The sequence below is a fragment of the Lygodium microphyllum genome, chromosome 2, assembly GCF_053477565.2.
Source record: "Lygodium microphyllum isolate KBCC chromosome 2, Lygodium_microphyllum_v1.1.10, whole genome shotgun sequence".
In the NCBI taxonomy this organism is placed as follows: Eukaryota; Viridiplantae; Streptophyta; class Polypodiopsida; order Schizaeales; family Lygodiaceae; genus Lygodium; species Lygodium microphyllum.
Genome location: NC_141136.1, coordinates 18,862,209 through 18,885,252, shown reverse-complemented (window position 1 = coordinate 18,885,252; position 23,044 = coordinate 18,862,209).

Sequence of the window (23,044 nt, the reverse complement as noted above, 5' to 3'; positions counted from 1 at the left end):
CTAGTGATGGTCTTCACCCATAAGGCCCACAAATATGCCCAACAATCAAAACCTCTTCAACTCCAAAGACAGACTTCTGTCTAGAAAGAGTTAAATGCACCTCTCCTAGACGTGTCAAAATCCTCTCACAATCCACAATATGGATAGAGACGATTTTGGGAACCTAATAGACTCTATCCTATCAGTAATCCTCCGTGGGCTCCCGCCTCCATTTTGTGATGATGATGCTCCACTCCTCGGTCCATCGGTTTGCTAGAGTATTGTCCAAATGAATGATTCCTTCCACTACTTCCCGGGGTAAGACTCGGTTTAAGGCCCGTGGGTAGAGCAAGAAGAACCCGAAGGGTCAGAGTTGAAGCTCTTGTTGTTGCCACATTGTTAGCTCATGTGGCCAATTTACGGGGTGGTGATCCTGAGGTGGCGACATGGGCTCATCAAGAAGCTGCTTTGGCCATGCGTGCACCCTCTGCTAGGCTTGTTTCCACAAGTTCATGTCTTCTTTTTCTTGTAGCAATAACACGCTCAAGAACCTAGGTACCCTCTAGCTCTTCTCGGGGTAGATTAGGTAAGGTCAGACTTGCCTCTCTGATTTGCAATTCTTCAGTGTCTTGTTCCATAGAGAGTTGGATTGGGGGTGGGTGGGGTTGGTCTTGTTCCTTGAATCCAAGTTCCCTGAGCTCAACAGTGTAGAGGCCAACTTGTTGCAAGAAGTAGCTACATTGTTGCTCCTTGGTAATGCCCATGCTCGTTGCAATCCTTGGTTATGCCATGCTAGTTGGAAGTGTGCACTTTTGTAGGCCATATCTTAAAGCTCTGGTTTTCAGTTTGAGCTTCCTCATTCTCTCCACCCAGTCCTGGCCTTCAACTTGTGTGACATGAAATATAATGCTAAAAAAGGCTTGCCTCTGCATGTTGGAGCACGCTTCAGCGGCCTCAGCTCTAGACTCTGCGAGCACCCTCTCACATTTTGATAGTGCCAGGCGCTCTGTCAGACCTAGCACTCTTTCAAGGTTGCATTACTCCCACTAGTGTGCCTTTTCTTCCATGTTTTCCTTAACCCTCTCCATCTCTTGAGACAACATCATTACCACTTGTTGCTATTGCTCACTCAAATTTCCATCATTTGGGTCTTCTCTTTATCCCGGCGGTTCATTCGGCTATCCTCCTACCTTGCTCAACCACAAAGTACTGTTGGTAGGATTTTGTCATCCATTCTGATAGATCTTTAGTGGTTTACATGCAACTTTCAAGCTTTGCTCGGTGCAGCTTCCTTTCGGTCGTGTCCATGGCCATTAGTACCTCCACCTCCTCTCGGGCATTCTTCAGGTCATCTTGTAGGCTTCTTGTGGCTTTGTCGATGGCCTCGTCTCTCTTTTTTGAGACGTCATCTAGTTATCTCTCTAGCCTTCCTTGCTCTTCCATTGCTGACCATAGCTGGAATACTAGGGTATCCTCCTATTTTTGGCATCATTCTTTTGGTTCCTGGTGTCATTCTTACAAGATTTCATGTAGTTCTGCATGCATAGCTTCCACTCATGCCATTCGCTATTGGAGCTCAGCATGTTGCTTGATCAGCCACTTGTGGTCCCGTTGCTTTCCCACCAATTCTTGGGCTTCATCCTCTAGTCTTTGCCTTAGGCAATCTCAATTTTCTTGAGGCTTCTTTTCTTGGGCACTTAGTTACTCTTTCAAGCTCCAAATTTCTTTCTAATGCTCAGAGGCTTGCCGTGTCATCTCTAGTCATAGGTTGTGACAACCTCTCTTTTGGCCTCTAGCTCCATAGCAGCGGCCTTCTTCTCTTCCTTGGCCCTCTCTAACTGGGCTAGGAGCTCAACCACACAGGTGTCATAGTCCGCAACTAGGGGAATCCTTGGCAGTGCTCTGGTGGATGCTTCCATCTTTTGCCACTTGGGGTGCTGCCTAGACTCGGCGTTCATTGCAGATAACCTATTGGCTCTTGCCCCTGGCACCATTTCTTCTACTTTTGTGATGAGGAACTGTATCATGGACATGAGCTAAGTGGTGTCCATGGCAGACGTTTGCTCCTGTGTGGTGGAGATGGTGGTGGTGGTTTGAGGTATGAGGGTCGAAGGGAGGGGGTGCAACGGGCCCTTGCCCTTCCTTTCAATGATTGGGGCCACTTTGGCACAACCGCTTGGTTTGCCTTTGTATCGTGGGCTCAAGGTTGCCATTCCTCTGGAACCGTAGGTCTCCTCTATAGAGCTATGCATGGCCTCCGCCATGTCTTCATCTTCCTTTCTTTTTAGCTCTTCTGCCTCTCTCTCGACTCTTCTCTTTCTCTCATCTTCGGACCTCTTGGACTCTTTTTAGGCCTTTCTCAATTCGGCCCATTCGTCGCTTGTCATTGTTTCCTTTGTCTGTGCCTTCGGCTGTCGTTGGCCACCGGACTGCGTCTCCTACTCTTCCTTATCACTTAAAGTATTTTACTTGACTGCACATGTTCATGGTGAGGCAGTCCATCAAGGGTTTCCCTACTCCCTCTCCACCTTCCTTTCTGTCTTTCAAGGCCTCTCGGATGATGGCCGTTAGGATCCGACCGGACTTGATGGTGGATGCTTTGCTATCATAAACCAATACCCAACCCCCATCTTGTATGGTTCTTGGTCTCAATATATGTCTTTTGTCAAACCATTTCTTGCTATGTATACTTGCTGTCCTTAAATTTGCAATTGTTGCCTCTATGTCTTCTGACTTTCTTTCCAACTTTCTCATGCGCAAGGCCAACAACTCCTCTCGATTCAACTCCTCTTCCCAAGGTAGCACACTCCATGTGACTGTCATCTCTTCTATCGGCCTGATAGGTTTTTGACCATACATCAATTCTGCAGGAATATATCTTATAACGACACTATGAGTTGTTCTGTTAGCCCACAAAGCATAAGGGAGCAATCATGGCCACTCTTTTACCTTCTCTCCACATGCTTTTGCCAATGCCTTGACAATAGGTGCATGACCTCTTTCACTTTTTCCATTTTCTTCAGGGTTATAGGCTGAACTTAAAGCAAACTTTATCCCCAACTGTGCAAAGAAATCATGAGCTTCATTTGCATCCAGCTCAACCCTATCTACAGTAATTTTTTCCACACAGCCATACCTACAAAAGATCTCTTCTAAGAGAAAAGTACACACACCATTTGTTGTTTTAGTACGTAAAGCTCTCCCTTCCACTTGATTAGTCAAGTCTTCACGAGCAAGCACAAGATACCTCATTTTCCAAAGACATGTAGGCATTGTGACCAAATCCACGCCCACTGTGGATATGTGGGCTACAATCCATCCTGATGTCTCACAAATGAATACATTCGGCATGGCGGACATGTTTTCACAAAGTGAGAAAAATCCTTATACATACCCTGCCACCAATATCTTTCTTTGATCTTTGCAAAAGTACTCCAAACACCTCTTTGGCATGCCATATTATGCGGAATAGAGCTAAAAGAATGCTCTTTGTCTCAAAAAGAATACATTAGTGAAAGCACGTGAGTAGGCAAGAGTTAGAGAGAAGCACAAGCAAATGTAAGAGAACAATGGCTATGGAGGTTTAAACTCAAGAAAGCAAGACCTATACATTGAAACTCTAATAATCACAATGTGTAACCTACCTTCCCTTTATTATTTCATAGTAAAGAATAAAGAATAAACATGACAATAATGGACGGCTGTGACCTATACTACAAGTGTATAGGCACTAATGGTAAAAGTATGGTTAGGCAGTACCAAAAGCAATGTCATTGACAACACTTTTCTAAGAAAATATATTTATGAAGCTTTCATGAAATTCTCGCATAACATTTACTTATGAAGCTCTGTCACCCAAAACTCGCAATGGCATACCCTGTTTCTTTTTAGCATGTTTCCATAAGTATCCATCTTTTAAGAAAAACCCATAGGCTTTCCTCTTGATCTTCTTAAACTCCTCATCTGACCATTCATCTCTCTTTGTTAATGTACTGAGGTATTGACTAATTCTTAGCCACTCTCCTGCATATTTGTCTCCCAGAAACACTTCTACACAAGATGCAAAACATCTAAAGTGTCTTATCTTTGTTGTCCAAGCTTTTGTTAATGTTGTAGCAACACCTTGCATTGCTAAATTCACTCTTACAACATCATTTTCAGCCATAAGAAAGTCATCTTCTTCCTCCTCATCCATCATCCCATCTTCATTCTCATAGCGTGCTCGAGATAACATGTCTGCCAGTGGGTTATCTCTTCCTGCAATATGCTAAAATTCAAGGTTCAAATATTTGATGTATGCAATCCATCGCAGCATAGCAGTGACCAGGGTAGCACAACTAGTAATCATACCCAATACCGGCAAACAATCGGTCTCAATGACCACATAAGAACCCATAAAATACTCCTTATCACATTTAAGGGCTGACACAATTCCCCATAATTTACTTTTAACTTGTAGATACATTCTCTGTCATTTAGCCAATACTTTAGCACCAAAGCGTATTGCATATCTTTTCCCTTCCTCATCATCTTGCCCAATCGCCCATCCAATCCCGATTGGGCTTCTATCAACAATAATAATAATAGGTTTTCCATGCGAATAGTCAACCTTTCTCAATGTAGGAGTAGATTTAAAGAGCTGCTTCAATTTCTTCATTGCTTTCTGATGCTTGCTTTCACAATGACATTTCTCACCTTTCCTTAGAAGCTGATATAGAGCATCGGCTACATGTGCAAAGTGAGGAATCCATATCAAATAGAACACACATGCACCCAAGAATCTACGCACCTCTGATACATTCGTGCATACATCTTGTATTCTATCAATCCCATCTATTTTTGCTAGTGATGGTCTTCACCCATAAGGCCCACACATATGCCCAACAATCAAAACCTCTTCAACTCCAAAGACAGACTTCTGTCTAGAAAGAGTTAAATGCACCTCTCCTAGACGTGTCAAAATCCTCTCACAATCCACAATATGGATAGAGACGATTTTGGGAACCTAATAGACTCTATCCTATCAGTAATCCTCCGTGGGCTCCCGCCTCCATTTTGTGATGATGATGCTCCACTCCTCGGTCCATCGGTTTGCTAGAGTATTGTCCAAATGAATGATTCCTTCCACTACTTCCCGGGGTAAGACTCGGTTTAAGGCCCGTGGGTAGAGCAAGAAGAACCCGAAGGGTTAGAATTGGAGCTCTTGTTGTTGCCACATTGTTAGCTCATGTGGCCAATTTACGGGGTGGTGATCCTTAGGTGGCGACATGGGCTCATCAAGAAGCTGCTTTGGCCATGCGTGCACCCTCTGCTAGGCTTGTTTCCACAAGTTCATGTCTTCTTTTTCTTGTAGCAATAACACGCTCAATAACCTAGGTACCCTCTAGCTCTTCTCGGGGTAGATTAGGTAAGGTCAGACTTGGCTCTCTGATTTGCAATTCTTCTTTGAATGCTTACTCGAGGTCAGGCCCTTCCTTAGTGTCTTGTTCCATAGAGAGTTGGATTGGGGGTGGGTGGGGTTGGTCTTGTTCCTTGAATCCAAGTTCCCTGAGCTCAATAGTGTAGAGGCCAACTTGTTGCAAGAAGTAGCTACATTGTTGCTCCTTGGTTATGCCCATGCTCGTTGCAATCCTTGGTTATGCCATGCTAGTTGGAAGTGTGCACTTTTGTAGGCCATATCTTAAAGCTCTGGTTTTCAGTTTGAGCTTCCTCATTCTCTCCACCCAGTGCTGGCCTTCAACTTGTGTGACATGAAATATAATGCTAAAAAAGGCTTGCCTCTGCATGTTGGAGCACCCTTCAGCGGCCTCAGCTCTAGACTCTGCAAGCACCCTCTCACATTTTGATATTGCCAGGTGCTCTGTCAGACCTAGCACTCTTTCAAGGTTGCATTACTCCCACTAGTGTGCCTTTTCTTCCATGTTTTCCTTAACCCTCTCCATCTCTTGAGACAACATCATTACCACTTGTTGCTGTTGCTCACTCCAAATTTCCATCATTTGGGTCTTCTCTTTATCCCGGCGGTTCATTCGGCTATCCTCCTACCTTGCTCAACCACAAAGTACTGTTGGTAGGCTTTTGTCATCCATTCTGATAGATTTTTAGTGGTTTGCATGCAACTTTCAAGCTTTGCCCGGTGCAGCTTCCTTTCGGTCATGGCCATGGCCATTAGTACCTCACCTCCTCTCGGGCATTCTTCAGGTCATCTTGTAGGCTTCTTGTGGCTTTGTCGATGGCCTCGTCTCTCTTTTTTGACACATCATCTATTTCTCTCTCTAGCCTTCCTTGCTCTTCCATTGCTGACCATAGCTGGAATACCAGGGTATCCTCCTATTTTTGGCATCATTCTTTTGGTTCCTGGTCTCATTCTTACAAGATTTCATGTAGTTCTGCATGCATAGCTTCCACTCATGCCATTCGCTATTGGAGCTCAGCATGTTGCTTGATCAGCCACTTGTGGTCCCGTTGCTTCCCCACCAATTCTTGGGCTTCATCCTCTAGTCTTTGCCTTAGGCAATCTCAATTTTCTTGAGGCTTCTTTTCTTGGGCACTTAGTTACTCTTTCAAGCTCCAAATTTCTTTCTAATGCTCAGAGGCTTGCCGTGTCATCTCTAGTCATAGGTTGTGACAACCTCTCTTTTGGCCTCTAGCTCCATAGCAGCGGCCTTCTTCTCTTCCTTGGCCCTCTCTAACTGGGCTAGGAGCTCAACCACACAGGTGTCATAGTCCGCAACTAGGGGAATCCTTGGCAGTGCTCTGGTGGATGCTTCCATCTTTTGCCACTTGGGGTCCTGCCTAGACTCGGCGTTCATTGCAGATAACCTATTGGCTCTTGCCCCTGGCACCATTTCTTCTACTTTTGTGATGAGGAACTGTATCATGGACATGAGCTAAGTGGTGTCCATGGCAGACGTTTGCTCCTGTGTGGTGGAGATGGTGGTGGTGGTTTGAGGTATGAGGGTCGAAGGGAGGGGGTGCAACGGGCCCTTGCCCTTCCTTTCAATGATTGGGGCCACTTTGGCACAACCGCTTGGTTTGCCTTTGTATCGTGGGCTCAAGGTTGCCATTCCTCTGGAACCGTAGGTCTCCTCTATAGAGCTATGCATGGCCTCCGCCATGTCTTCATCTTCCTTTCTTTTTAGCTCTTCTGCCTCTCTCTCGACTCTTCTCTTTCTCTCATCTTCGGACCTCTTGGACTCTTTTTAGGCCTTTCTCAATTCGGCCCATTCGTCGCTTGTCATTGTTTCCTTTGTCTGTGCCTTCGGCTGTCGTTGGCCACCGGACTGCGTCTCCTACTCTTCCTTATCACTTAAAGTATTTTACTTGACTGCACATGTTCATGGTGAGGCAGTCCATCAAGGGTTTCCCTACTCCCTCTCCACCTTCCTTTCTGTCTTTCAAGGCCTCTCGGATGATGGCCGTTAGGATCCGACCGGACTTGATGGTGGATGCTTTGCTATCATAAACCAATACCCAACCCCCATCTTGTATGGTTCTTGGTCTCAATATATGTCTTTTGTCAAACCATTTCTTGCTATGTATACTTGCTGTCCTTAAATTTGCAATTGTTGCCTCTATGTCTTCTGACTTTCTTTCCAACTTTCTCATGCGCAAGGCCAACAACTCCTCTCGATTCAACTCCTCTTCCCAAGGTAGCACACTCCATGTGACTGTCATCTCTTCTATCGGCCTGATAGGTTTTTGACCATACATCAATTCTGCAGGAATATATCTTATAACGACACTATGAGTTGTTCTGTTAGCCCACAAAGCATAAGGGAGCAATCATGGCCACTCTTTTACCTTCTCTCCACATGCTTTTGCCAATGCCTTGACAATAGGTGCATGACCTCTTTCACTTTTTCCATTTTCTTCAGGGTTATAGGCTGAACTTAAAGCAAACTTTATCCCCAACTGTGCAAAGAAATCATGAGCTTCATTTGCATCCAGCTCAACCCTATCTACAGTAATTTTTTCCACACAGCCATACCTACAAAAGATCTCTTCTAAGAGAAAAGTACACACACCATTTGTTGTTTTAGTACGTAAAGCTCTCCCTTCCACTTGATTAGTCAAGTCTTCACGAGCAAGCACAAGATACCTCATTTTCCAAAGACATGTAGGCATTGTGACCAAATCCACGCCCACTGTGGATATGTGGGCTACAATCCATCCTGATGTCTCACAAATGAATACATTCGGCATGGCGGACATGTTTTCACAAAGTGAGAAAAATCCTTATACATACCCTGCCACCAATATCTTTCTTTGATCTTTGCAAAAGTACTCCAAACACCTCTTTGGCATGCCATATTATGCGGAATAGAGCTAAAAGAATGCTCTTTGTCTCAAAAAGAATACATTAGTGAAAGCACGTGAGTAGGCAAGAGTTAGAGAGAAGCACAAGCAAATGTAAGAGAACAATGGCTATGGAGGTTTAAACTCAAGAAAGCAAGACCTATACATTGAAACTCTAATAATCACAATGTGTAACCTACCTTCCCTTTATTATTTCATAGTAAAGAATAAAGAATAAACATGACAATAATGGACGGCTGTGACCTATACTACAAGTGTATAGGCACTAATGGTAAAAGTATGGTTAGGCAGTACCAAAAGCAATGTCATTGACAACACTTTTCTAAGAAAATATATTTATGAAGCTTTCATGAAATTCTCGCATAACATTTACTTATGAAGCTCTGTCACCCAAAACTCGCAATGGCATACCCTGTTTCTTTTTAGCATGTTTCCATAAGTATCCATCTTTTAAGAAAAACCCATAGGCTTTCCTCTTGATCTTCTTAAACTCCTCATCTGACCATTCATCTCTCTTTGTTAATGTACTGAGGTATTGACTAATTCTTAGCCACTCTCCTGCATATTTGTCTCCCAGAAACACTTCTACACAAGATGCAAAACATCTAAAGTGTCTTATCTTTGTTGTCCAAGCTTTTGTTAATGTTGTAGCAACACCTTGCATTGCTAAATTCACTCTTACAACATCATTTTCAGCCATAAGAAAGTCATCTTCTTCCTCCTCATCCATCATCCCATCTTCATTCTCATAGCGTGCTCGAGATAACATGTCTGCCAGTGGGTTATCTCTTCCTGCAATATGCTAAAATTCAAGGTTCAAATATTTGATGTATGCAATCCATCGCAGCATAGCAGTGACCAGGGTAGCACAACTAGTAATCATACCCAATACCGGCAAACAATCGGTCTCAATGACCACATAAGAACCCATAAAATACTCCTTATCACATTTAAGGGCTGACACAATTCCCCATAATTTACTTTTAACTTGTAGATACATTCTCTGTCATTTAGCCAATACTTTAGCACCAAAGCGTATTGCATATCTTTTCCCTTCCTCATCATCTTGCCCAATCGCCCATCCAATCCCGATTGGGCTTCTATCAACAATAATAATAATAGGTTTTCCATGCGAATAGTCAACCTTTCTCAATGTAGGAGTAGATTTAAAGAGCTGCTTCAATTTCTTCATTGCTTTCTGATGCTTGCTTTCACAATGACATTTCTCACCTTTCCTTAGAAGCTGATATAGAGCATCGGCTACATGTGCAAAGTGAGGAATCCATATCAAATAGAACACACATGCACCCAAGAATCTACGCACCTCTGATACATTCGTGCATACATCTTGTATTCTATCAATCCCATCTATTTTTGCTAGTGATGGTCTTCACCCATAAGGCCCACACATATGCCCAACAATCAAAACCTCTTCAACTCCAAAGACAGACTTCTGTCTAGAAAGAGTTAAATGCACCTCTCCTAGACGTGTCAAAATCCTCTCACAATCCACAATATGGATAGAGACGATTTTGGGAACCTAATAGACTCTATCCTATCAGTAATCCTCCGTGGGCTCCCGCCTCCATTTTGTGATGATGATGCTCCACTCCTCGGTCCATCGGTTTGCTAGAGTATTGTCCAAATGAATGATTCCTTCCACTACTTCCCGGGGTAAGACTCGGTTTAAGGCCCGTGGGTAGAGCAAGAAGAACCCGAAGGGTTAGAATTGGAGCTCTTGTTGTTGCCACATTGTTAGCTCATGTGGCCAATTTACGGGGTGGTGATCCTTAGGTGGCGACATGGGCTCATCAAGAAGCTGCTTTGGCCATGCGTGCACCCTCTGCTAGGCTTGTTTCCACAAGTTCATGTCTTCTTTTTCTTGTAGCAATAACACGCTCAATAACCTAGGTACCCTCTAGCTCTTCTCGGGGTAGATTAGGTAAGGTCAGACTTGGCTCTCTGATTTGCAATTCTTCTTTGAATGCTTACTCGAGGTCAGGCCCTTCCTTAGTGTCTTGTTCCATAGAGAGTTGGATTGGGGGTGGGTGGGGTTGGTCTTGTTCCTTGAATCCAAGTTCCCTGAGCTCAATAGTGTAGAGGCCAACTTGTTGCAAGAAGTAGCTACATTGTTGCTCCTTGGTTATGCCCATGCTCGTTGCAATCCTTGGTTATGCCATGCTAGTTGGAAGTGTGCACTTTTGTAGGCCATATCTTAAAGCTCTGGTTTTCAGTTTGAGCTTCCTCATTCTCTCCACCCAGTGCTGGCCTTCAACTTGTGTGACATGAAATATAATGCTAAAAAAGGCTTGCCTCTGCATGTTGGAGCACCCTTCAGCGGCCTCAGCTCTAGACTCTGCAAGCACCCTCTCACATTTTGATATTGCCAGGTGCTCTGTCAGACCTAGCACTCTTTCAAGGTTGCATTACTCCCACTAGTGTGCCTTTTCTTCCATGTTTTCCTTAACCCTCTCCATCTCTTGAGACAACATCATTACCACTTGTTGCTGTTGCTCACTCCAAATTTCCATCATTTGGGTCTTCTCTTTATCCCGGCGGTTCATTCGGCTATCCTCCTACCTTGCTCAACCACAAAGTACTGTTGGTAGGCTTTTGTCATCCATTCTGATAGATTTTTAGTGGTTTGCATGCAACTTTCAAGCTTTGCCCGGTGCAGCTTCCTTTCGGTCATGGCCATGGCCATTAGTACCTCACCTCCTCTCGGGCATTCTTCAGGTCATCTTGTAGGCTTCTTGTGGCTTTGTCGATGGCCTCGTCTCTCTTTTTTGACACATCATCTATTTCTCTCTCTAGCCTTCCTTGCTCTTCCATTGCTGACCATAGCTGGAATACCAGGGTATCCTCCTATTTTTGGCATCATTCTTTTGGTTCCTGGTCTCATTCTTACAAGATTTCATGTAGTTCTGCATGCATAGCTTCCACTCATGCCATTCGCTATTGGAGCTCAGCATGTTGCTTGATCATCCACTTGTGGTCCCGTTGCTTCCCCACCAATTCTTGGGCTTCATCCTCTAGTCTTTGCCTTAGGCAATCTCAATTTTCTTGAGGCTTCTTTTCTTGGGCACTTAGTTACTCTTTCAAGCTCCAAATTTCTTTCTAATGCTCAGAGGCTTGCCGTGTCATCTCTAGTCATAGGTTGTGACAACCTCTCTTTTGGCCTCTAGCTCCATAGCAGCGGCCTTCTTCTCTTCCTTGGCCCTCTCTAACTGGGCTAGGAGCTCAACCACACAGGTGTCATAGTCCGCAACTAGGGGAATCCTTGGCAGTGCTCTGGTGGATCCTTCCATCTTTTGCCACTTGGGGTCCTGCCTAGACTCGGCGTTCATTGCAGATAACCTATTGGCTCTTGCCCCTGGCACCATTTCTTCTACTTTTGTGATGAGGAACTGTATCATGGACATGAGCTAAGTGGTGTCCATGGCAGACGTTTGCTCCTGTGTGGTGGAGATGGTGGTGGTGGTTTGAGGTATGAGGGTCGAAGGGAGGGGGTGCAACGGGCCCTTGCCCTTCCTTTCAATGATTGGGGCCACTTTGGCACAACCGCTTGGTTTGCCTTTGTATCGTGGGCTCAAGGTTGCCATTCCTCTGGAACCGTAGGTCTCCTCTATAGAGCTATGCATGGCCTCCGCCATGTCTTCATCTTCCTTTCTTTTTAGCTCTTCTGCCTCTCTCTCGACTCTTCTCTTTCTCTCATCTTCGGACCTCTTGGACTCTTTTTAGGCCTTTCTCAATTCGGCCCATTCGTCGCTTGTCATTGTTTCCTTTGTCTGTGCCTTCGGCTGTCGTTGGCCACCGGACTGCGTCTCCTACTCTTCCTTATCACTTAAAGTATTTTACTTGACTGCACATGTTCATGGTGAGGCAGTCCATCAAGGGTTTCCCTACTCCCTCTCCACCTTCCTTTCTGTCTTTCAAGGCCTCTCGGATGATGGCCGTTAGGATCCGACCGGACTTGATGGTGGATGCTTTGCTATCATAAACCAATACCCAACCCCCATCTTGTATGGTTCTTGGTCTCAATATATGTCTTTTGTCAAACCATTTCTTGCTATGTATACTTGCTGTCCTTAAATTTGCAATTGTTGCCTCTATGTCTTCTGACTTTCTTTCCAACTTTCTCATGCGCAAGGCCAACAACTCCTCTTGATTCAACTCCTCTTCCTAAGGTAACACACTCCATGTGACTGTCATCTCTTCTATCGGCCTGATAGGTTTTTGACCATACATCAATTCTGCAGGAATATATCTTATAACGACACTATGAGTTGTTCTGTTAGCCCACAAAGCATAAGGGAGCAATCATGGCCACTCTTTTACCTTCTCTCCACATGCTTTTGCCAATGCCTTCACAATAGGTGGATGACCTCTTTCACTTTTTCCATTTTCTTCAGGGTTATAGGCTGAACTTAAAGCAAACTTTATCCCCAACTGTGCAAAGAAATCATGAGCTTCATTTGCATCCAGCTCAACCCTATCTACAGTAATTTTTTCCACACAGCCATACCTACAAAAGATCTGTTCTAAGAGAAAAGTACACACACCATTTGTTGTTTTAGTACGTAAAGCTCTCCCTTCCACTTTTTTAATCAAGTCTTCACGAGCAAGCACAAGATACCTCATTTTCCAAAGACCTGTAGGCATTGTGACCAAATCCACGCCCATTGTGGATATGTGGGCTACAATCCATCCTGATGTCTCACAAATGAATACATTCGGCATGGCGGACATGTTTTCACAAAGTGAGAAAAATCCTTATACATACCCTGCCACCAATATCTTTCTTTGATCTTTGCAAAAGTACTCCAAACACCTCTTTGGCATGCCATATTATGCGGAATAGAGCTAAAAGAATGCTCTTTGTCTCAAAAAGAATACATTAGTGAAAGCACATGAGTAGGCAAGAGTTAGAGAGAAGCACAAGCAAATGTAAGAGAACAATGGCTATGGAGGTTTAAACTCAAGAAAGCAAGACCTATACATTGAAACTCTAATAATCACAATGTGTAACCTACCTTCCCTTTATTATTTCATAGTAAAGAATAAAGAATAAACATGACAATAATGGACGGCTGTGACCTATACTACAAGTGTATAGGCACTAATGGTAAAAGTATGGTTAGGCAGTACCAAAAGCAATGTCATTGACAACACTTTTCTAAGAAAATATATTTATGAAGCTTTCATGAAATTCTCGCATAACATTTACTTATGAAGCTCTGTCACCCAAAACTCGCAATGGCATACCCTGTTTCTTTTTAGCATGTTTCCATAAGTATCCATCTTTTAAGAAAAACCCATAGACTTTCCTCTTGATCTTCTTAAACTCCTCATCTGACCATTCATCTCTCTTTGTTAATGTACTGAGGTATTGACCAATTCTTAGCCACTCTCCTGCATATTTGTCTCCCAGAAACACTTCTACACAAGATGCAAAACATCTAAAGTGTCTTATCTTTGTTGTCCAAGCTTTTGTTAATGTTGTAGCAACACCTTGCATTGCTAAATTCAATCTTACAACATCATTTTCAGCCATAAGAAAGTCATCTTCTTCCTCCTCATCCATCATCCCATCTTCATTCTCATAGCGTGCTCGAGATAACATGTCTGCCAGTGGGTTATCTCTTCCTGCAATATGCTAAAATTCAAGGTTCAAATATTTGATGTATGCAATCCATCGCAGCATAGCAGTGACCAGGGTAGCACAACTAGTAATCATACCCAATACCGGCAAACAATCGGTCTCAATGACCACATAAGAACCCATAAAATACTCCTTATCACATTTAAGGGCTGACACAATTCCCCATAATTTACTTTTAACTTGTAGATACATTCTCTGTCATTTAGCCAATACTTTAGCACCAAAGCGTATTGCATATCTTTTCCCTTCCTCATCATCTTGCCCAATCGCCCATCCAATCCCGATTGGGCTTCTATCAACAATAATAATAATAGGTTTTCCATGCGAATAGTCAACCTTTCTCAATGTAGGAGTAGATTTAAAGAGCTGCTTCAATTTCTTCATTGCTTTCTGATGCTTGCTTTCACAATGAAATTTCTCACCTTTCCTTAGAAGCTGATATAGAGCATCGGCTACATGTGCAAAGTGAGGAATCCATATCAAATAGAACACACATGCACCCAAGAATCTACGCACCTCTGATACATTCGTGCATACATCTTGTATTCTATCAATCCCATCTATTTTTGCTAGTGATGGTCTTCACCCATAAGGCCCACACATATGCCCAACAATCAAAACCTCTTCAACTCCAAAGACAGACTTCTGTCTAGAAAGAGTTAAATGCACCTCTCCTAGACGTGTCAAAATCCTCTCACAATCCACAATATGGATAGAGACGATTTTGGGAACCTAATAGACTCTATCCTATCAGTAATCCTCCGTGGGCTCCCGCCTCCATTTTGTGATGATGATGCTCCACTCCTCGGTCCATCGGTTTGCTAGAGTATTGTCCAAATGAATGATTCCTTCCACTACTTCCCGGGGTAAGACTCGGTTTAAGGCCCGTGGGTAGAGCAAGAAGAACCCGAAGGGTCAGAATTGGAGCTCTTGTTGTTGCCACATTGTTAGCTCATGTGGCCAATTTACGGGGTGGTGATCCTGAGGTGGCGACATGGGCTCATCAAGAAGCTGCTTTGGCCATGCGTGCACCCTCTGCTAGGCTTGTTTCCACAAGTTCATGTCTTCTTTTTCCTGTAGCAATAACACGCTCAAGAACCTAGGTACCCTCTAGCTCTTCTCGGGGTAGATTAGGTAAGGTCAGACTTGCCTCTCTGATTTGCAATTCTTCTTTGAATGCTTGCTCGAGGTCAGGCCCTTCCTTAGTGTCTTGTTCCATAGAGAGTTGGAGGGCGTGGGTGGAGTTGGTCTTGTTCCTTGAATCCAAGTTCCCTGAGCTCAACAGTGTAGAGGCCAACTTGTTGCAAGAAGTAGCTACATTGTTGCTCCTTGGTTATGCCCATGCTCGTTGCAATCCTTGGTTATGCCATGCTAGTTGGAAGTGTGCACTTTTGTAGGCCATATCTTAAAGCTCTGGTTTTCAGTTTGAGCTTCCTCATTCTCTCCACCCAGTCCTGGCCTTCAACTTGTGTGACATGAAATATAATGCTAAAAAAGGCTAGCCTCTGCATGTTGGAGCACGCTTCAGCGGCCTCACCTCTAGACTCTGCGAGCACCCTCTCACATTTTGATATTGCCATGCGCTCTGTCAGACCTAGCACTCTTTCAAGGTTGCATTACTCCCACTAGTGTGCCTTTTCTTCCATGTTTTCCTTAACCCTCTCCATCTCTTGAGACAACATCATTACCACTTGTTGCTGTTGCTCACTCAAATTTCCATCATTTGGGTCTTCTCTTTATCCCGGCGGTTCATTCGGCTATCCTCCTACCTTGCTCAACCACAAAGTACTGTTGGTAGGATTTTGTCATCCATTCTGATATAGATCTTTAGTTGTTTGCATGCAACTTTCAAGCTTTGCTCGGTGCAGCTTCCTTTCGGTCGTGGCCATGGCCATTAGTACCTCCACCTCCTCTCGGGCATTCTTCAGGTCATCTTGTAGGCTTCTTGTGGCTTTGTCGATGGCCTCGTCTCTCTTTTTTGACACGTCATCTATTTCTCTCTCTAGCGTTCCTTGCTCTTCCATTGCTGACCATAGCTGGAATACCAGGGTATCCTCCTATTTTTGGCATCATTCTTTTGGTTCATGGTCTCATTCTTACAAGATTTCATGTAGTTCTGCATGCATAGCTTCCACTCATGCCATTCGCTATTGGAGCTCAGCATGTTGCTTGATCAGCCACTTGTGGTCCCGTTGCTTCGCCACCAATTCTTGGGCTTAATCCTCTAGTCTTTGCCTTAGGCATTTTCTTGGGCACTTAGTTACTCTTTCAAGCTCCAAATTTCTTTCTAATGCTCAGAGGCTTGCCGTGTCATCTCTAGTCATAGGTTGGACAACCTCTCTTTTGGCCTCTAGCTCCATAGCAGCGGCCTTCTTCTCTTCCTTGGCCCTCTCTAATTGGGCTAGGAGCTCAACCACACAGGTGTCATAGTCTGCAACTAGGGGAATCCTTGGCAGTGCTGTGGTGGATGCTTCCATCTTTTGCCACTTGGGGTCCTTCCTAGACTCAGTGTTCTTGCAGATAACCTATTGGCTCTTGCCCCTGGCACCATTTCTTCTACTTTTGTAATGAGGAACTGTATCATGGACATGAGCTAAGTGGTGTCCATGGCAGACGTTGGCTCCTGTGTGGTGAAGATGGTGGTGGTGGTTTGAGGTATGAGGGTCGAAGGGAGGGGGTGCAATGGGCCCTTGCCCTTCCTTTCAATGATTGGGGCCACTTTGGCACAACCGCTTGGTTTGCCTTTGTATCGTGGGATCAAGGTTGCCATTCCTCTAGAACCGTAGGTCTCCTCTATAGAGCTATGCATGACCTCCGCCATGTCTTCATCTTCCTTTCTTTTTAGCGCTTCTACCTCTCTCTCGACTCTTCTCTTTCTCTCATCTTCGGCCCTCTTGGACTCTTTTTAGGCCTTCCTCAATTCGGCCCATTCGTCCCTTGTCATTGTTTCCTTTGTCTGTGCCTTCGGCTCTCGTTGGCCACCAGACTGCGTCTCCTACTCTTCTTTATCACTTAAAGTATTTTACTTGACTGCACATGTTCATGGTGAGGCAGTCCATCAAGGGTTTCCCTACTCCCTCTCAACCTTCCTTTCTGTCTTTCAAAGCCTCTCGGATGATGGCCGTTAGGATCCGACCGGACTTGATGGTGGATGCTTTGGAGGAGGACTTCTTTCGAGCTGATCTTGCTGTGGAGGTCGGGGATTCTCCTCCTGCTACAGGTTCTACCAATGGTCAAAGCTTTCACTAAGCTTTCAATAGTTTTGCACATGAAGGTATTCTAATATATTTCGTCTCGGTATCCTACTATGATGCTCTCCAACAACAACACCCCGATTCTATTCGTAAGGGCATTTTACCTCTAGCTGGAGAAGAGAATATGGACCATCTTTGCCTACAACTTGATCTCAGGATTTGGAATATCCGCTAAAATTATCCCATCCATTGTGCATACGATAGCAGCCGAGGTCAAGCCTTTTCCTAGTTCCTAGCAAATGCGCTGAAGGTGATATCCAAGAGCTTGATGCAAGTTACCACGTCATCTCCCGTATTCTTAGCAAGGTCCTTGGCAATTGATAAAAATTAGTGTCGCTCGTAGAAAGTGTAAACGCCCCGAACAACGTAGTATGCTTAACAATTATGATATTTACTTGTTTTCGAGATTTAATATAAAAGAGAATGAACACTTAAAGTTGAAAATAAAAATTACTCACAAAATTACAGCCATGAAAATGTAAAAGTAATGGAGACAAGATTGAGGGTTGAAGATGGGCAACTCCCCCCGAAGGAATGTATTTCTGCTCAACCCAAGTCTCTTAGGGAAGAGCTCAATTACAATCAACCTGAGAGTGAGAAGAAGTAATTCTCACTCTCACAAGATCATGCAAAGATGTACAAACACACATGCATTATCTATTATGCAATGATAAGAACTGATTTCTTTACAGTATGAGAGAAGAAAAAGGGGAATTCAGCCTTTCTCCATCGTTGATCAGCAGTACATGGATAGAGCTTGCTTCTTGTAGCTAAAATGGAAGAAAGAGCTCAAGAAGGAGGTGCGGTAATGAATTTACAGGCTTGCTGTCTTGTAAACCAACAGTGATAGAAGAGGGAATATGGAGGAATTTGATAATGGAGAAGTGGGAGATGATGATGGGGATGGATGGGGCCAGTTTCTGGCTATCTGTGGGTGCTGTACATGAGTTTACAGCAAAGAAAAATGATGCTCAATGAAGAAAAACGAGCTCTTATTTATAGGAGAGGGGAGAGCTAGTACAAAAGGGGAAAGTGGAGTAGCACAAGACAAGTGTCCAGCCACATGTCATGAGATGTGACAAGTGGTGGGACACTTGGAAACTTGTGTGACAAGTATCTTGACACTTGTCTCTTCTCTATGGCCTTCCTTTTTGGGTTGAATACTGTCAAGAATAGAAACAACCAAATTTAGTAAGCACAGTCAGAGTACAGAACTTACTATTTTTAGAATGACATCCCTATTTTTTAGGACTAGCATTTTTAGGCTAATTCGAGGCTCCTAAAATTTAGGGATCTCCTAGAATTTAGGGACCCCCCCAATATGGGTATCATATGAAAGCTTTTTCCGTGTACATCGCAAAAATGGTATCCGAATCTTCATGTGACTTTCCTATGCAAAGAAATGTGCATTTCAAGCTTTCAGCCCACACATGCACATTATACAAGCATTTCATGATCATGCCATCTTGTTGATTGTAACTGTCTGTTCTGGTGGATCTAGCCCACACTTCAAGGCATCAATCCTTTCTGTGTGCAAGTCTAACCCTGATATGCGTGAGTTCTAGTCACAGGCGCCCAATCGGGTCATATAGGTGGAAGTGTGAACTATCTTTTCTCTAACCCACCGTGTGGGTCCACCATAACCTGTGACCACTCATCAGTGGCCAGCTCCAATGCACTTTTCTTTATATCTAATTAGAACCAAAGGAAATAAATTTAATAAATCATTATATAGATAAATTAATGAAAAAGGATACAAATTTTGTTTCTATAGAGTTGTGACAGCCCTCTGGCTTTTATTCAGCTGTCCTCAGCTGAAAATCTTCTTGATATTGTTGTAGAATATTTGGGTAATCCTTCATGAATTTTTCATCTACCCACTGTGCATCTGTGGTGGGTAGATTCTTGAATTTTAGCAAGAATTTTCGTGTCACAAGGCCACTTGTCGTGGTTCGATCCTTGAGAAACAAAATCTTTTCAGGTTCCAAGAGTTGCTCTGTTTCTTCAACTTCTGGGGGATCTTCAGTAATGGGTTCCTTTGGTTCTGGTCCTATGTAAGGTTTTAACAAACTTACATGAAAAGCATTGTGTATTTTCCAATGAGTAGGAAGCTCAATTCGATAAGAAACTTCATTTATTTTCTCAATCACTTTGAAGGGTCCAAAGTATCTACTGGAGAGCTTTGGAAAAGATGAATTTTGACCAGAACCTTGTTTGAGCCTGCTTTTATCAAACTTTAGCAAGACATATTGACCTTTTTCAAAAGTCAAAGGTCTTCTTCGTTTATATGCTTGCTTCTTTTGTCGCTCTTGCGCAACTTTGATAGTGGCTCGAACTTGATCCATTGTTGTTTTTAAATCTGAAGCAAACTCATCAGCAACAAAAATCTTATCTTTAGTGCGAATAATTGGAGGAGGAATCACTTTACCCTGTACTATTTCATTTGGAGCTTTCCCTGTGGATGAGTGCACTGTATTGTTGTAAGCAAACTCCAATAATGGAAGATATTTCTCCCATTGTGACTTATGTTCACTAACATAAGCTTTCAACATATCCAAAAGAGTGAGATTCATCACCTCTGTTTGGCCGTCAGTTTGAGGATGAAAAGCTGAGGAGGACTTTAAAGTGGTTCCCAAATTCTCAAATAAAGCACGCCAAAAGTTACTTGTGAATTTGGAGTCTCTATCTGAAATGATCTCAGAAGGCATACCATGTAATCTGAAGATATGTTGAATGAAAAGTCTTGCAGCTTGTGCGGATTTCAATGTTTTATGACATGGAATAAAATGTGATTGTTTGCTGAATCTATCAATTATGACCCAAATCATATCATGACCTTGAGGTGTTCTTGGAATACCTGAGATGAAATCCATTGTGATAGATTCCCATGGATCTTTGGGCACAGGAAGAGGTTGCAACAATCCTGGAATCTTCTGCCTATCATATTTGGATTTTTGGCATACCAAACAAGCCTCGATGAAGTTATGTGTATCTTTTCGTAATGTTGGCCAATAAAAGTAGCGCTCAATTGCACTTAGAGTGGCTGCCCTGCCTCTATGCCCTACATAAGGGGGTTCATGACTTTCTTTAAGCACCTTTTGTCAAACAGGAAGAGTGACACAAAGGCGATTGTTCATGAGAAGGTAACCGTCTTTGATGGAATAATCTGGATGAGAACCTCCTTGCTGTAAATTTGACCAAACTGCTGCAAAATCAGTATCTTTATCATAAGTATTCTTCATCGTTTGAAAATCTTCATGATGAGCCACTGTAATAGTTGCAATGCGAGGCACTCTAGAAAGTGCATCAGCAACTACATTTTGTTTCCCTGGAGTGTACATAATTTGAAAATGAAACATAGACAAGAAATTTTCCATCTTGCATGTTTCTCCTACAAATGCTTTTGAGTCTTGAAATACTTCAAGCTTTGATGATCGGTTTTAATAAGGAATTCATTGCCTAAAAGATAATGTTTCCATATCTTTAAAGCATGAACCACTGCTAAGAGCTCCTTTTCATAAATGTCATACATTTTTTCCACATCATTTAGACGGCGGCTTTCAAAGGCTACGGCATGGCCTTCTTGATTTAGCACTGCACCAATACAATCACCGCAAGCATCTGCTTCCACCACAAATGGTTTTACCAGATCTGGAATGATAAGAACAGGTCCAGAAGTAAGAGCTATTTTCAGCCTTGTGAAGGCTGCCTTCTATTTTTCCTTGCATTGGAAAGAGATCTTCTTCTTTGTAAGGTCATGAAGTGGAGAAGCCATATGTGCAAAATGCTTGATGAAGCGGCGGTAATAAGAACATAAGCCAAGAAACGATCGCACCTCATGTACATCACGAAGATGAGGCCATTCTTGGATTATCCTGATCTTTTCAGGATCCATCTGAATCCCTTCAAAAGAGATGACATGCCCAAGGTAATTTATTTTATGCATGAAAAATTCACTCTTTTTACCATTTATCAAGAGTTGATTTTGTTGTAGTAATTGTAGAACAATTTCCAAGTGTTGATGATGATCCTCTTCATTCTTGCTAAAGACAAGAATATCATCAAAGAAAGTACCGACATATTGTCGATGCTCTCTAAAAATGCGCTCCATCATTCGATTAAAGGTGGCTGGTGCATTGGTTAATCCGAAAGGAACCACCAAGAATTCATAAAGACCGTATGAAGTGCGGAAAGAAGTTTTGTGTACATCTTGTGGTATTACCCTAATTTGATGATAACCACTCTTTAGATCAATGCGGCTGAAAACCTTTGAGCCTCCTAGACGATCCAAAATGTCGTCAATTCTGGGAATAGGAAACCGATTCTTCACAGTGATTTTGTTGAGGGCTCGATAATCAATGCACATCCTGAATGTGCCATCTTTCTTTTGAACGAGAAGAACCAGTGAACAAAATGGTGAGCTACTTGGCCTAATTAGCCCACGGTTGAGTAGGTCTTCGACTTGCTTTCTGATTTCTTCTTGTTGAGGACGGCTCACACGGTATGGCGCTATATTAGGAGGAGAACTACCCGGAATAATATCAATATGATGGTCTTCTGGCCTTTCTGGGGGAAGCTGATAAGGAAGATCTTCCAAAAAACAATCTTTATACTTTTCCAAGAGCTGAAGTTGCTCTTGGTTTTCAGCATTCATATTATCTTTTACATCAGTGACATAAAGCAGACAACATTGAACACAATCCTTAATTGCTCTAGAGACTTGCATATGGCTTACCATAGGTATGGTGTCTCCAGAAACTCCAGCTTGGATCTCGTACTTCTTGCCTTTGTTGGTGAGTTCTACCTTCTTTTTCTGAGAGAAGATGGTTGAATCTACTCTATGATTCCAGGGCATGCCAAGAATCACATCGCAACCATCAAGGTCTCCGATACAGAAGGTATCTTCGTCACTGTAGCCTTGAATTTGAAACTTGAGCTTGCCAATGTAGGGTATCACAGTCTTCACTGTGTCACCTTCATCAGCATTTAAAGCTTGGCGAACTTCTGCCGGAGTGTCCATCTTTTCATTCTTTAATCCAAGCTCTTTAGCTAATTGCAAGGAAATAATATTTTCATTCGCCCCAAGATCTATCAAGAATAGTGCTTGCTTACCTTGCAACTGTCCCCAAGCTTTTAATAATTTGCGCGTCTCTGGAGTGTGAGTTGTGTTTGCAACTACATCACTGATAGCATTGATTTTCACTGGCGACTTAGGCTTGTTGTCAGAAACCTTGCTTTGTCCCTTGTTTGGACATTGCTTCGCTATGTGGCCTGTTTGTCCACATTTAAAGCACTTCCCTTCTTTCATGAAGCGTTGCTTTTCTTCTTCGGAAAATTGCTTTGCTTGTGGGTATAGATTGGAGCGAAATTGAGGAGCATTAGGAGGTGCATAGGGCTTCATCTTCTTTTGATTTGATGGTGGCTGCTTTTGCCATTGTTTTTGTCCTTCATTTGGGGCTGAATACTCCTCATCATCAGCTACTCTCTTCTTATCATTCTTTTGGAATGATTTGTTGCCATTGTGCTCCATTTCCCATGTCTCAGCATGGTCAATGAGTTCCCTGAGACTAGAACAATGATAATGATTAAGAGCAGTACGAAGTTTAAAATGCAAACCTCCTTGAAACTTCCTAAGCTTTTCCGAACTGCTGATCTTCTTGAAATGTTGGACCTTCAAAAGTAGCTCCCAAAATCTCTTGGTATAGTCACCAAGTGACTCATTTTTCCTTTGCCAAAGCCGATCCCATTCCATTTTTACATCTCTTTTGAAATGAATAGGAAGAAATTGGCTTTGTATTAGGCGAACAAAGGACCGCCATGATTTTGGGGC